The sequence below is a fragment of the Strix aluco genome, chromosome 3, assembly GCF_031877795.1.
Source record: "Strix aluco isolate bStrAlu1 chromosome 3, bStrAlu1.hap1, whole genome shotgun sequence".
Classification (NCBI taxonomy): Eukaryota; Metazoa; Chordata; class Aves; order Strigiformes; family Strigidae; genus Strix; species Strix aluco.
Genome location: NC_133933.1, coordinates 31,134,668 through 31,150,586, shown reverse-complemented (window position 1 = coordinate 31,150,586; position 15,919 = coordinate 31,134,668). Strand labels below are relative to the sequence as shown.

The window sequence follows — 15,919 nt, the reverse complement described above, 5'->3', positions numbered from 1 at the left end:
TTCTCCCTCCTGCCAGCAGAGAAAATGGCAGTTTCTCAGCCCTGGCCTCCTCCTCCTTCTCTGGGCTTTTGGGGGCTGCAGCGTCCGGCTGCAGCAACTGGGCCACTTCCAGCAGGGCAATGCTTATTCCCTTCTTCCTGAATCCCAGAACAACTAGCAAAGGCTGGCATTTTGTTAATCTGGGCATAATTAATCACCACCAATGTTTTTATTTAAATTCTTCTATTTCCATAGTCTTGAAGATCTTTAGGAGCTGTGAGCTTTTATGTGTGATTGTAGAAGATACTGATGCGGATATTTTGCCAGGCCGTAAAATCCTTTGCAGCGGTAGTAGTTTTTTTAGAGGGCTTAAACAATTTTGGATTAAAATCAGGACAGAAATACAAGGGCCAGACTGGAGAGGTCCAGAGGAGGTTGTCTGAATCTTAGTTGTTCCAGCAGCATAGAGCAGTGGAAAGGATCAGGAGCAGAGTATTTTGTACTCAGAAGACAATTTCTTGCTATCTACCAGTTCACAAACACATGGCAAAGAGGAAGACGTGAATCTGTAATTTATTCCTGTGCCTTTGGTATCTACCTCCAGGGATGCTGGCAGGATAATTGCAGTAGTGGTTCTCAGAGAGGGGAATGCGGTACTTTCTAAGAAAGAACCCAAGACTGTCCGGGAAAGATGTCAGGTCGCTTTACAGCCTCCCGTTTGAATAGACAAGATGTTTGAATTATTTCTGAGTCACTTAAAAAAAAAAAAAAGGCATGTGAAAATGTCAGAGAATTTCCTCTTTCCCTTTCCCACCCAAATACAAAATCAAATAAAAGCAAACACATGGGACACAAATATAAGAGCAGCCCCCTCTGCACATATTCTCTGAGATACACAGGCTGTTTCCAGATGTATGGATTAGACCTCATCCAACTACTGCTTAAAGCTCAGCCTTAGCATATTGATTGAATACTCACCGAGTTGGAAACTTCTGGGAAAACTAACGCACTCGGTGGTCAGGCTCCCACCTTTGGCTGTGATACTGGTTGCTGTGCCTGTTTTGTGACGCTGTTGCCATCTCTTCCTTCCAGCTAGGTCATTTTCAAGCCTGCTAAAGTATAGATTAAAAGTCCTTGGAGTGTAATTAAAAATTAAAAATAAATTACATGATTTTTTCTTTTGCCTGAATATTTTAAAATCAACTGTTGTTATAGTATAGGAAATGCATAGCCCTGTGTGAGCAGTGAAGCACACTCATGGTGAAAAAATCACAGCATCAACAGTGTGTCGTGTATAAAAAAAACAACTGCATCATGTGAAAAAAAACCAAACACAAGTGTGTAAAAGCACTTCAGGATCTGCACTAAACGGTTCAGGATTTTCACACATTGTGTGGACGAATATAACTACTTTTGCTAACTGAATATTTGTGTGTGTGGTTGGACTTCAGAAGGGAATTTTTCAGACATAAATACGCCTGCAGTAATATTAAGTACATGGGCAATAGGGCATCACTGTGCTTGTGCAGGGCTCATGCCCTAGGCTGTAGTTGTTACTGCCTAACATGGTGCTTAGTATTTTTGGTCCTGATTCCAATCCTAACCTGCTTCAGCACTGATCTCTTATTTTTGAGTGATATTGGTATGAATAAGGTTAGACCAAGGTTCTTGGGGCTGTGGATGTACAAGAGGCAAGATGGCTTTACAACAGCCAACTTTACAGTGCCTTGTCACTCATAGGATTTTTATCTTCACATAATGCACCAGAAAAGCCTGGGCATCCCAAGAGAGAGAACTAACTGCAAATGGGGGGCAGGACAACTGTCAGGCTGAGAAAAGAGCCACTTAAGCTCATCAGCAAGTACAGAGTGCAATCTAGAGTTAGGTCCCTGGCCTAAGGCTGAAAGGTGACATCTCTGCACCTGGGATTCAGACACTGAAACACCCCTGGGCAGGTAGCTCCCATGAAAAAGCAGAGTCTGAGGCTCAGTACTGCTAGCTCATTGTGCAGCCTGGTAGTTAGAACTGTACTGCAATCCAGGAGACCTCCCCACCTGAATCCCTGTACTGCCTGACCGGAGTTCCTCCCTTGTCCCTCACCAGGAGTACTCTGGCAGGAGAGTACATGATGGGATTCCCTCCATCATGACTACTCATGATGGGTTGTATATTAGTTTTATTACAGAAATTATTCTGTATTCTGGTGTCTTTTATCACCTGCTGCATAAAATAATGGAGACTCGGTCCCTGGTTAAACGGTGGACAGAAGAAGCAGAGACACACAGCAGGCACATTTCCAGCAGCTGGGGCACGTTTAACACTAACAAGACAAAAGGTGGATTTAAAGGCCAGCCTGCTGACATCAGCTCTAGGAAAGTAGATGCACTGACTCACAGACCCGGGGGAGATGCCCTGCAGTGCTCTGCAAGGCTGGCTGAGCCCCCAGGGTGGCTGCAGAGCCAGGCCCTCCCCTGGTGCTCAGGACTGCATGGCTTGGCATGTGCCCCGTGGGAACCGGAGCACCCCGTGGCCTTGGCTGGCAGGGACTGACCTGCTAATGGGGTTTGGGCACCCCTGGGTTAAGGGCCGAAAGGATTTCTGAGGATTTTTCAAGTTCTGAAGCTTTCAGGTACTTAGAGAGGCAGGTAATGACTACATCTCTCTGTGGAGGTGTTTTTCTCACAGCATTTTGCAGACAGATATATCCTCAGTTAAATGTGGTTACACATTCCAGGGGGCTTTTTATTCCCACCTTCCTCTAAAGCATAATAGATACCAGCCAATAAAGTCAGCAGCATTGTTTTGCAAGTAGAAAAACTGGATAATTATGTGGGCAATCCCTTTATTATTCATAAAATATTCCTTGATAATTTGACTCTATTTATCTTGAGATTTAAAAGAACCTCAATATGCTGTTATTCAGAAAAAACAACCAACCAGCTTTAAAAATTTAGTCCTCAAATCTAGGTCAAAGACCGGAGCCACCTTTGAATCGAGCAAAATCACATTGGTCTCAACTGCTTTTCCAGAAATGCTGAGAATTTTACATTCTTTGAGCACCCCGATGGGCTGAAAATATTCCTGAGAGATTAGCAGGCTCTCAGCTACTGCTCCAATTCATAGAAATTAAACCTTCCATCATCTGGTTTTTATATTTGGAAAATGTCAGCTATACTTCCTATCACGTATATTGTTGCTTCAATGCACTGAGCCTTCTGTGAATTTCAAAACACATAACTCAGCTCTCAAGCATTTCTTTTGTAAATATTGATAATGGTTTCAAGTTCTTTATTAAATAACTTTTTAATGAGTTTGAGGACAAAGAACTATTTTTTCACAGTCTCACGAAGATAAGAATCATAACATATCTTTCTGTACCATGGAACACATGGTTTTCAATACTTCATTGTGCAGCACAGGTTTTCCTCACTTTTAAAAAGTTTACTTAAACAAAAAAAGCCCCACAATTATAAGAAATAAAATCTAAGCAGGCCATACTAAAATGTCCGAAATCGCATGCAAATGCAATGTGACAGCTTTGCAGGTCAGTGCTTGCTGACATTTGGAGCAGCATTAGAAAGGTCTCTTTACCCCTTTAATCTAACAGCAAGAAGAACTACAAAATGCCACCATCACTCCTTAATAAGGTTCAATGTATAGACGTCTCCTTGCTCAGTGTTATTTATTGCCCACGTTTTTACCAGAAAGGATCCCTGTGTATACACTTAGGATTGAAGACAATAAAATATTATGGCGAGGTTCACCAGGGGAAGTTTCCAGGGAGAGGTTTTTTATCAGTTTACAGGCATGGTCAAAGTCCTGCAGCGGAGCTCCTCTTTAGAGCGGGCTGTAAACAATTTACATGGAAGTCTTCAGGGTGCCTTGAAAAATATTAAGTTATAGAAGTTCTGACCTCTGTCTTCTAGACCTGTCCCAGAGGACTGATGTTTACTAGCAAGCATGCAGCTCTCTAGGAAACTGCATACTGTCACTGGAAGTAGGGTTATTTTTTTAATACATTTCAATTAAAAGTTGGACTGGGTAGCAGTATACTAAATCAAATATGCTGTACAACTAATTTTCTCTATATAAACCCAAATGTTTACCTTTGAACTTAAAAATGTTGCCTTCAGGCATATAGCGTTCCAGCCAGCTGTAGTTTAAACGCATGGTGCAGGTTCTGTAGCTTGCTTCTTCATTCAACACTCAAAATCATTCATGTTTGCTAAGCGGAATTAAAAGCCAGCTAGGAACAGATTACTGGTCCCCTGATATTAGCCTTTCTTCTCACACGTTCCCTTGAAGACTTTCAGGTCTAATAATAACATTTTCCTGTGCTGGTCCTATTTACAGCTTGAAACCTTAATGACGATCCATTTGAAATGTAAATACTTGGTCTTATTTGCATGTTTATTCAAGGGAATTTGTATTGAATCATTTAGCTGTGACTACAAACAGAGGTCAAGAGTCAAACAAAGAAGTTTAGGTGAATTTAAGGTACTGTTTTAGGCCTGGCCCACAGCTGGACATGTTGCCAAAATTGTGCTATCCCAGAAGGCTAAGAGAAACCTCCAGCCTCTCCAGTCTCCACCTGCACAATTCTTCTTGTTAAAATTAAATACAAGGCCACGTATTGGCACTTCTGGTTGTGTTTGGTTTGGTTTGTTCTTTTTCCCTGCAGTCAGGATGGCAACAAAGCCACAGAACATCTCTATTACACATGTAACCAAAAGGTAAAGGTTGGTAAAGGAGCTGTTGTTGATTACTGGCTAGCAGGTTCTTATTTGCATCTATTTTGATGCTGTGACTTGGCTGCAGGGTTTAGGATGTGTTAGGACACCAAGAGCATTCCAAAGGTATCTTTTCAGCCGTTTCCAGTTAAGGAGTATATGTTACTGAGTTGTGAATTAGAAGAACCATTCAATCTTCCATCTTTGTCATTGTGCCAACACACGGGAAATGACCTCGTCCTAAAAGCTGAGCACCTGCAACTCTCATTAAGATCCATCTAATGTCACCCATTGCTTTTCAGATTTCTAAAAGGGCCTCTTACAATCTACCTGCTTCAAATTCCCTGAGGATTTATTGGCTCAGAATGCAGATTACTTGTCTTGGTATCAGGGATTTCCTTTCTTTTGAACAGGAACATAAAACCACAAGGAAAGTCTAAACTCAAGTAATGTGAAAATATTGTGTTTGATTCCAACCCATACATTCAAAGTTACAGCTGAATCTCTGACTTTAACTTGAAATGCGATGCCTTAACTCTGCATATGATCTTACAGCATATAAAATGTTTGGAAGCCTTTGAAAAACCGGAAATATTCTTGGCTTTGGTTGTGCTTTTATTATTATACTTTCTTTAATGCGTTTATAGTTGGTGCAATAGATCTTTACATTTATCAAGCTTGGGTAGCAAGACTCGTGAAATCTGTGTCGTTACTGATTGTAATGGCAGTACACTGTCAAGTCTGGTTTGCACTTTAGAGATGATGTATCTTTAGGTGAGAAGATTCTCATGTGTAGATGGTATAGTCCAAAAGCTTGATCTAAATCTTACTGGAACCCTTCCAGTTTATTTCAGTGACATGCGGTACTAAAAGTTTGAAACGCTGAGCTCCTCTTTCTTGAGAGGTGAGCAGTAAAGTACAGGCACCTGCAACTTTACACTAGCCTGAAATTGCCCTACTTTCACCCTTTTAAATTCAGACAAAGCAATAAAATTTAATGTATATGTGCACTTACTGCATTAAAATTAATGGTTTCATTTCCAGACTGATTACTGACCATGATCTTAAATGAAATTAGTCCTCCTAGAAGATGGCTAAGAACCCTTAAAAGTGAATACAGGTTTTTTTAGACATAGCAAAAATGCAACATAGAGAGCAATGAAAATTTCATGCACAAATGCCTTAGTGATCTCATTTTTTTTCAGTAGGTCCTGACAAGAAATAATCTCTGAGCTCCATTCAACAGCTGACTCAAGTTTGAGTTAAATGGAAAAAAACCCAGTCGTCTTGAAAGGTTTAAATGTAATCCCTTCTAATGAAGAACTTGTTTTTTCCATTGTTCTATGTTCACTTTTAATCCTATCAGAAGTCTTCTGTAAGAACACCTAAGCAACTTTATATGTAGCTTATGTTAAAGAAGAGATCATACATTTATCGAGCATGCTCAGCAATGTTCTCCCAGGGGTGACTTTTGTATTATGAGAGTAAAACTTTAAAGCACGTAATTAATTAGCAGTCAAAGCTAGCTGCATGTGAATGGAAGTGAAGACCTTGTAATCAGACCAAATTAATACAGTCATGTGGTTTGCAGAGCCTGCAAGCTTACAGTTCCATTCAGCCAGATGCTGGGTGACTCTCAGAAGGGGACAGTCCCTATCCTACAAGTCTGTTATTGCAAAGAAACCCTTTGCCATTCTGTGAAACAATCTTCAAGGATTTTAAATGATCCAAAAGCTGATGTTGTTACCCATACAAGTACTGATCAGAGGTTTACTCTTCAATCAGTCAACTTGAAATACATGGAATTCCTTCAAGGCTGAAATACGAATCAAGGGGAATTAATGTGTTCTCAGGTAAGACTTTAATAGATGGGAAAAGGTAACTGAACTAGGAGGTGACTGGAAAACATAGCATCAAATAACCTCGCTCTGAAATGAGTTCCGCTGGATGCTGCCAGTCCTTGCAGTCCTATTCAGAAGTTGGCAAAGCATTATATTCACAGCTAGTCATGGTGAACAGTTAAAGTATGATGGCATTGTTTATGCATGGGCTGTTTATTACACTTGCAGTGCTTTCTAATATAGTAATCTTTCCTGTTTTCCATTCATTATATGTGCTCATAATAGATGAGCGAAGTTGTGAAATGTGAGTTGTGTATCAAGCTTTGCAGAAACATCAAAAATATAGGGGTTCTCCCTGTGCATCTTCTGTCTAACATGTTGCTAGATATACATGCAGGCTACATACTTAGCCATCAACATCTAGCAGCCTTTACAAGTTTAGCAATCAACATCTGGAAAGTTGGCAGTACCAAACTCGGGATTTGGATTACAGCTTTTTTCACAAGGTGTGCAATTGTCCCAGGCAAATAAAGCCCTTAAGCCCCATAAGGAGCTTTAGAGTATGCAATTACTTTAAAGGACAACCATTTAAAGGACATTGAAAACCTCACAAAGTTTTACAGCCTTAGTGGCAAGACCTTCTGACTCTTAACTGCCAAACTCAAACCAATGACAACAGTTTGTCTCATGAGGGAAAAAATACCCTGGATGGATGTTCCTAATCCTACACATAGTTCAGTACTTGGGGATCTCTAGATAGAAGAGTACAGGTATTTTTCTTTAGTTCCTTCTATTAGTTACCTGTCAGGGAAAAAAAAGTTGTGTAGGTAACCCAACATTCCCCTTCTTTTGTCCTTGAATATCAGCTCTGCAGTGGTGCCAGAGAGCAGAAGCATGTTTATATTATATTGCAACAATGAACTGAAGGACATATACCTGAACCTGATCACTCTGCATAGAAAAGGCAGCACTGTAGCTAGATCCTAGAGGGAAGAAGCCCTTCTGTAGGCTGTTTTCTTGTGCAAAAATAAAAACAATGCTGGTGAGCAGCTACTGCCATATTTCCTTTCCCAGACTGTCTTATGTAAAAAGAGACTCTCAACACATTCACCCAGTTCTTCTCACCTGAGGCAATGGACCTAGCAATTTCATCTATCAGTTACACCAAACCACAGCACACTCTTCTAAGCTTAGCTTGTTATTGTCTTTCAGGCTGCAGAATACTCAGGGCAATGGAACAGTTACTGGCACTATAAATGTTGTCAGACACTGAAGCTAGTAATATGCAACCTTATTTGAATTAAATTACCTCTTTAAGAGAGTCTGAAACCGGATGACTTCATATAATTCATTATGTTTAAGAAGGCGGTTTAGTGTGGCAAGTTAAAACCCATTAAATTGCTCTGTAGTTTTCTTGGCTGTGGTTGTTTTTCTTAAGTGAAAGTAATTAAACATAAATATTTACTAATATCCCAGGCTGTGAAACTCTATAGCCAGTAAGAGGAACAAGGAGAACCGACCCAGTGTTGGCTTCCTATGTTAATACCCCACGCTGGCTGAAACGTGCTTGCCGACTTTTCCACAAACAGGGCCAGCCAATGTGGAGCTCTGGTGGGGAATTCAGAAGCTGAGCAGTTGAATTTATTTAAACAAGGGAAGGAAACCGCTACTCAGATGTGATCTTCTTTTTATACACAGGATTAATGTCATGGGCCGTAAGACACCACAAGTAAATTGGCTTTTTCCCTACTGATCCTGTCCAAACACCTGCACTGAAAATCTGTTATGTCAATGGGAAAAGTCCTGCCGAGTTGCATGGGTCCTGCATCAAGGCTGTGCTTTTACAAGCACTGCAGATGAGCATAGGGGAGCCCAGCCACAGAGGCAGCACTGCCTTCTCCTTCTGTAGCCACCCCACCTCACTGCTGCTAAACCATCTCCCTCTGGCCAGCATGAGTGGTGCTGTGCCCACGTGGAGAACCGATACCAGCAGACCAGGGTTGGTGCTGCCAGCTTAGCTTAAGGTTTCTGTTGCTGTAAAGCAAAAGCTCCCTCTTGCCAGACTACTGTAAAGCTGGTGAGATGGCAGACACTGGCAGAGGCAGCAAACTGTGTTAGTCTGAATAATATAAACTCCCAATATGTATGTTCTTTAGAGGCCTGTCAGGATGTCAGCAAATGGGTCCAGACTGGCCCAGCATGCCCAGTGAACATCTCAGGGTTAATATTCCACCTGAGACCTCTTCAGAACTGATTTTCGGAGACAGGTATAGCCTTGCAATATACTGTCTACTCTCTCTTTATACTCTATTTGAAATTAAGGGGTCTCTTGGAACTGTTTAGGACTCCAAGGTAACAGAACTAAGCAGAGTTAAATTGTTTATATACTGTGCTACTTCACTAAGTTGATCTACGGACAGATTTTGCCCTTTCACAGACCAGGTCTACTTCACGCTTATAGTGAGACCTGTCTTCCCCAGAATCTGATAAAAGGACTCTCCTAAAAGTCCCAAGTCCTCCTATGTTGTCAGAAAAATGCAAATCTGCTTAGCTTGAAGAAGATATCAGTTGCTGGCCCAGGGGCACTACTCCCAAAGTGAGGTACCATGTGCCGTGAAAAAGAGCACAAAACCTTAAAACAGATGGTGACTAGGGATGGACATATGCCTGATCCTCCGCCTTTCCTGTACCTGATGCTTTCTGTCACACATGCACAGCGGGACATGCGGGCACTCAGTGCCTCACAGCATCAGGCTGGGGCAGCGCAGCCTTTTCAGAGCAGGAGGTGTGGGAGGGTTTCCCAGCCCCGCGGGAGGGTGCTGAACCCTTTACCCCCAGTGCAGCACTTCCATCACCTGACCTGCAGTGGGGCACTCTGGGGCCACAGCAGCACCCCTCAACTGAGGCCCAGTCAAACAACATTATTGAAAATATCATGGAACTCTACACCCAAGCAGCTCCGCTCGAACAGGTGTCAGACTTGAATTACACAGACAGGGGAGGTTTATTAGCAAACTCTTTGCTTGAGCTTTTACCTAGAGATCTTGTTGCTGCATGTTTAATACTGCTGATGTGGCTGTGACTTTTTAAGGCGAATGAGGAACACTGAGTTTTTGCATTCATATTTGCCATCCACACCCACCCAGAACAGACCATGGAAGGTTTGCCTGACAGGGTGCCCAGCGTGCAGGCAGAGAAGAGGATTAGAACAAGTGTAATTAATTTGTGAAGTGACTTTTTTTGTCCTGTGAAGTTAACAGCCCCATAAACTATCTTCCCTGTCAAGCAAGGAGATGTCGCATGAAGAGTGACGCTGCAGTCTTCCCCCCTTCCCACTGACCCCTTGGAAGACACACCGCGAGGGTTCAAGTCACCCACGAACCCATGTTTCATTGCATCTCCTGCCAAGCAGGGTGGCAGTTCATGCAAAGCATGCTGTTAAAACACATGATCTATTTCAGTCATGGTTAAGTCCAAAACCTTCTGCCAAGAGCGAGCTCGTTAAAAGCTGCTTTAGTCAGAAAGATGAAATACTAAGCTGCCTGCCTTTACAAGACAATAGCTCATAGGAGCTGAAAATCAGACATTTTCCTTCAGAATAAGCTGGCTGGATCATTTCAGTCTTTTTGGGGCTGTAAAGCTCAAAGAAACTGCCAAAACGATTAAAAAAATGAGTTATATACGTGGCTGGGAAGCAATCTGTGCATTCTGCTGAAAGAGCTGGCCCCACGCGTGCTGCCAGCGCTGCCATGCCGGCTGGGTGCCCGCAGCTCCGGGCCTTCTTCCTTGCTGGGCTTCTCCCTGGCACGCTGCTGCGGGGGCTTCTGGTGGGCAAAGCCTCATTTAACACAGGGCCCCTCTCTCTTTGGCAGCACTACAGCCATGGGCTAATTTTTCTGCCGATAAGGATTGACAGTAAAAGAGGACATCTGATATTTGCTAAGGCTGTTGGGTATATAGGAAGAAAAACAGTTAAAACTGTATTTATTGAATGAACTAGCCCTTATCTAATTTATAAATTAGTCAGCCAGAGTGGCCTTCAGCCATATTACCTCAGGCTGAATCTTTGCCAGATCTTTGTCACTGATTCATCAGGATTTGATCAAATTGATACCTGAAAGGCAAATTGCCAACAAAAATTCAGGTCCAAAAGTGATAATTCAGTAGATGGCATGTTTTTATCTGAGGTACTACTAAGTGAATACCCAGAGCCAGGCTTAATACTTTTATCTGAAATCTAGAAGGCAGCTTTCCATAATCTGAGAGTCATCTTCTTTCGGCCTTCAACACACAGAGGACTCCTGGAGTCCAAGTAGCTTCATCTAGGAGCGTGCTCCGATTTTAACCCTTCCTATTCATACAGGAGATGGGTACAGGTGGAGCAACCTCTGGCTGGTTCTCAGAGCCAGGGAACAAGCCCACGGTTGCCCTAAAGCTGTTGGTGAGCGTGAGCACAGGGCAAGCCTCTCATGAAGCTGGGCTCCACGCCTGAGTTTCCGTGCCAGGGCGGGATTGCTGGGCAAGACCTGGCCTGCTGCAAGTGGCACTGAGAGCAGTGGCCCAGCCACAACCCTTGTGAACTGCCATGGCACTGCTGGGCAGAACAGAGAGAAGAATCTCTGCTAAAACAGAAAACATTCACACATTTATGTCCCAGGCAAATTTGGTTCCTAGTGCTGCCTAACAGCTGCCTTTTTTTCTCCTTTTCTTGTGCAAAGGCTCTAACAAACCCTCGCTAGATGTTGTAGCAAATCTGTTGCCAGCAAATTTGATAATTTCTGTACCTTCAGGGATTCTTCTACCAATTTATCCTTTTATTCTAATTGCTGTGGGTATTTCGGTGCGCAATGTAATTCAACCGAGCAAATAAGGAGAAAGATGAAAAGGATAAAAGTTTCTTTCCGTTGCTTTTAATTGGGAGTTTCCCCACAACCTGTGTGGCAGTAATAGGCTTAGAGTCTTATTTGTACAGTAATGCTTGATTTACTTGTTTCTCCCTTCTTCTTCCTTTCTCTTCCCATGGTGGCACATTATTGTTTCAAACCGCTGATCTTTGCTGTGGTCTCTTGTTTCCCACAACTTGCATTGCTGGGATGTTTACTTCCTGGATTTAATTCTAATTTAGCTACTACACTAATCCTTAAATAAATCTTTTTCAGTTCAACTCTTTCCCTTAACCCTATACACCAATGTTTACACTAATTTAAATAGGCAGGATATTAGATTAAAGTTAATTGAGGGAGTCAACATACTAACCCAGTTTCTACAGGTTTACACCCCTGAAGAAAATATTAAGAGCAGCCATATAAATTCCCCTTTCTCATAGTCAGAGTGAGGGGGAATACATTTGGAGAGTGACCCACTATTAGGCTTTGGGAATCCAAGTCATTTGTAACATAAGTTTCTCAAATCATCAAACATAATGTAAGACAACACATGTAGCTAAGCCGAATTCTCTTTTCCCATTTCAAGGCTGACAGCTCAGACAGCTTTCCTGAGAAAAATAGCCGGAGAAACTACAGGTTTCCATGAGAGCAAATGACAACATATTATCAGAGTGTAACAATGCATATAGTATTTCCAAACAGTACAACTAAAATGAAAAAAAAAAAAAAAAAATCTAAGAACTTGCATTAAATGTTTTGAATGTTATGTTTTTTTAAAGAGACAAGACTGAATTTTTAAACCAGCTAATCTAGTAGTCCTATTTCCAGCTCACAAGTTATTAGACCACTACCTGTTGGTGCAAATTTTCACCTATAATTATGTGCAAGTATAATCTAAAGCATATAAGCATCTAAAAGCCAGTACAGTGATATCTAAATGATAAAAACATAATCAGATTTAATACAGACCAAAAAAACCCCAACAAAAACACATCAAAAAAAATTCTGTTCCACAGCCTTTTTTGTCTGAAGATAAGTTTATCCATCTTCTTGGTGTGCTGCAAGTTTCTTGTATAGTGAGGGAATGGAAGACTATGATGGGAACATTTTTGCTGGTTGCTATTTTTTTGTGATTTAGCACTGGCACTGAGATAGCAACTTCAAGTAATAACTTCATTATGTTCTGTATTGCACAGGTGTCTAAGAAAGTGGTTTATGAGTATTACTGCAGCTGTGTATTTAATTTCTGGTTTTAAGACATACAAAATGCCTAGCAATGGAGAGGATGCAGAGCTCTATATAAAATAAATATAGTTAATTCCACTCTACAAATCAATACCTATGAAATATGTCCTTTTGAAAAATCAAAATCCACTTTTGACTACAACAGCCTGGAGTTCATGGAGCTGAAAGCCACACAGAGTCACATCCCTCTCCTTTTAAACTGCAAACACCTACCTTTCTTTCATATTTCCTTGTAACGAGTTGGATGCTGACTTACACCAATTAATAACACGGACCCAGGGTGAAAATCAGCAGTGAATGGCAGCAAATCAAATTCCGAACTCCTCCTATCAATCACTTGTCCATAGCCCACGCACATATTTATGTCATAAATTCACTCACTGTACTACGCTGAACCCTGTTAAACACTGAACGCTCTGGGGCAGAAGTTGTAGCTTTTCCCTGCCAGGTAGGTGTTTACGAGCCTGGTAGCACCAGAAGCGTTTCTGGAGCCCACAAACATAATTTAGCTGCAGTAATGTGAAATTACTGAGCCTGTCTCGTGCCGACATGTGTTATACGCAATTGTAAAAAGGAAAAAAAGTTTAACAGCTTAGCCACAAAGGAATGTTTATATCTGATTACACTAACTGCTAATTTAATGGTAGTTAATCAGTGGCATGTAATACAAGCCGAGCAGCCCAATGGATTTATTGATGAATGGCATTTAAAGTTGTTGTTAGAAAACTGGTGCAGTTGTTACATTCAACAAGCAGGCACAGAGACCTATCAAGCAGTAGCACAATTGCTAAGGGCAAATTTCTGCTTCAGTTCACAGTTTACAATCCTGAGTTACTCCAAATTTACACCGAACCAGTTGGGCCTGAAGCTCACACACTGGCCTGTCCTGCACAACGCAGAAAAGATCCCCTGAGGTTGATACCAGTAAGTGCCACAGTGCTGGGACAGGCTCTGAATTTCAGAAAAAAGCGGGCACCTTCCTGGAGCCTGTGTGCCGCTCCTACCTGCCTTCAGCCACTGGAACGAAAAATACCATAAACAAGAAGTCACCAGGGCTGCAACTTGAGGCTTAACTACTGGAGTGGGATTTTTACTCTTCATTTTTCAGGTGTGTCTGTGCCGTTCCCTACCAGCTACAGGTATATAAGCTGCAAGGGGCACATTTCTTCCCCCCAAAGCCAGAGGGGACTGAGGGATGGCTGCAGCCCTGGTGCAAATGCAGCCCTGGCAGCTGTACAACAACATCACTTCCCAGTGTGTGAACCTGCCTACACCTGGGCTGAGGGGGGCTATTTTAGGGGAGAGGGAAAGATAGGTACAGTAGAGCTGCCTTATCCCCTCTGGCAAACATTGATTTTCCTGGATGCACACTCTTCACCTCCCCAAACCTGACCCATACATCTGCCACGTACCACACAGCTTGCTTTCCTTAGCATGAAATATGAGCAAAGGGAGTCTGCAAAGCAGCTCTGGAAGCAGATTCCCGTGGAGTGCATCCATGCCTGAGATTAAAAAGCAGATAAAAGTTCTTTAAAGAAGATCAGACTGAACCTTTTTACTCACAGAGGCTTCTCCGAGTGGCTGCTGCTCCCTGCTCTCCCCCGGAGCGCTGCAGCGTCCAGCTGTCCAGCCTCAGCCTCCTGACCCTTCAGCCAGCTGAAATCATCGGGAGTTTTCAGTCCTGATTTGGCTGGGATGAGGCCAGCTGCCAAGTGAGAGGCATCTGTAAAGGAGTAAAAAGTTGAAAATTGTGTCAGTTATTTATTAATGGGAGATCGTTTACTGAATGCTGCCAAAATTTAAGAGCTTCTGTTTCTTTGCGAGCTTCAGTTCCTTCTTGTGTAACTGACAGGAATGTGTCCAGCATTGCTTATTTTATGAACAATTTTCTTTTATCATTTAACTGGAAGGTTTCAAAGACACGAGATGGTGAGTTTTCAGGCTGTTAGCAGTGGCCACAAGAACGTTAGGTAGAGAAAAAAAAAATCTGCACTTGGAGAGATCTGCTAAATGAGGTGCCTTGTGACCCAGCATTGTAACGATGGGGTGTTTGAGAAGGGCTTGCTTGAAACATAAAACCTGGTCAAAACCTTGATACTGTATTAAATTCACCTCTATGATATTATTGCAGGGAAAACAGAAAAACTGGCATGGCAATAATTTCTTGTTCAGAATTAAGAGTAAGCCAACCTTTAGAGGAGGCAGTTCATTAAATCACCTCTCTCCTTGAGGGCAAGCACAGGGAGCCCCAGTAGGCTTCCAGCTCCTGATGGAAATAGTAAGCTATGCTAAACCAGTTGCACCTTCCTGGTGCAATTTACTTATTTATAAAATCTACCATTAACATTATAACTCATGTTTGATCCTGCCTGACACAGGTATAGAAATGCAATCTGAAAGTAAAAAAGAACAAGATACAGAAAAAGTAAACAAAACACAAGTGAAAAAGAAAAAGACGGGGGAATTAGGTCTGTCAGATATGGGAGCTTGGCTGGGGAGTTTCTGGATGACCCTCCCGTGGCAGCAGGATTGGGCACATGAAGTAGTTGATGGGGCTTATTAGTAAGAAAGACTTGCAAATTCTTCATGGATCTCAACAAAATTTACTTACTACCACCTTACTTGTAGCCCCTGTGAGGCTGGTGCATGCAGGCACATGGACGCTCACAAAGGACTGGGAGAGGTGGGATGAGATTCTTCTGTCCTCACCTTAGCCACTGAGAAGTCAGATATCTAATGCAAGCTATGCATCTAGGCTTCCTTCCTCTGTAATCAACAGTCCATAGATGAGGTGGGATGAGACACTGCTCAGATGCTTTTTGCCCATTTCTGTGTCTAGTTGGAAGAATCAGCCACAGGAGATGCCTCTTCAGTGTGCAGAGCTGACTAGCTTCAGCTCGTGTGGCTGACTAGCAGTAGGTGAAATAATCCCCTTTGGATGGGTATTGCTCAACCTCACGCCCTTCCTCACTGCACTGCTCCCTAGGGTCACAGCTGGGAAAGCACACAGGCAGCTGCGGGCCCAGAATCAAAAGAAAGTCAGAATGCTTTTGGAGTTAAATGTCAAATGCAAACAAAACTGCCGAGGTGTGCAAAAAAAGTATATAGATCTGAAGGTTTAGGCAACAAGCTTGCATTTTCCAGAAACAATGAGATTCTGATCTCCTGGGATCCACACTCAGCCAGCACAGGTCTAAAGTCCCCAGCAGCGTAAGGACAGTCATCACCTTTCTTGGCG

At 42.3% G+C, this 15,919-nt stretch overlaps 1 long non-coding RNA gene across 1 annotated transcript; it reads right to left on the bottom strand.

Moving 5' to 3' along the window:
- Window positions 1–395: 395 nt before the first annotated feature.
- On the bottom strand, window positions 396–14,256 carry LOC141921728 (uncharacterized). Its single transcript, XR_012622754.1, has 3 exons — window positions 14,245–14,256; window positions 958–1,088; window positions 396–733 (listed from the first exon to the last, which is right to left on the bottom strand). It is a non-coding gene; the product is annotated as an uncharacterized LOC141921728 (long non-coding RNA).
- Between the last annotated feature and the right edge of the window lie 1,663 nt (window positions 14,257–15,919).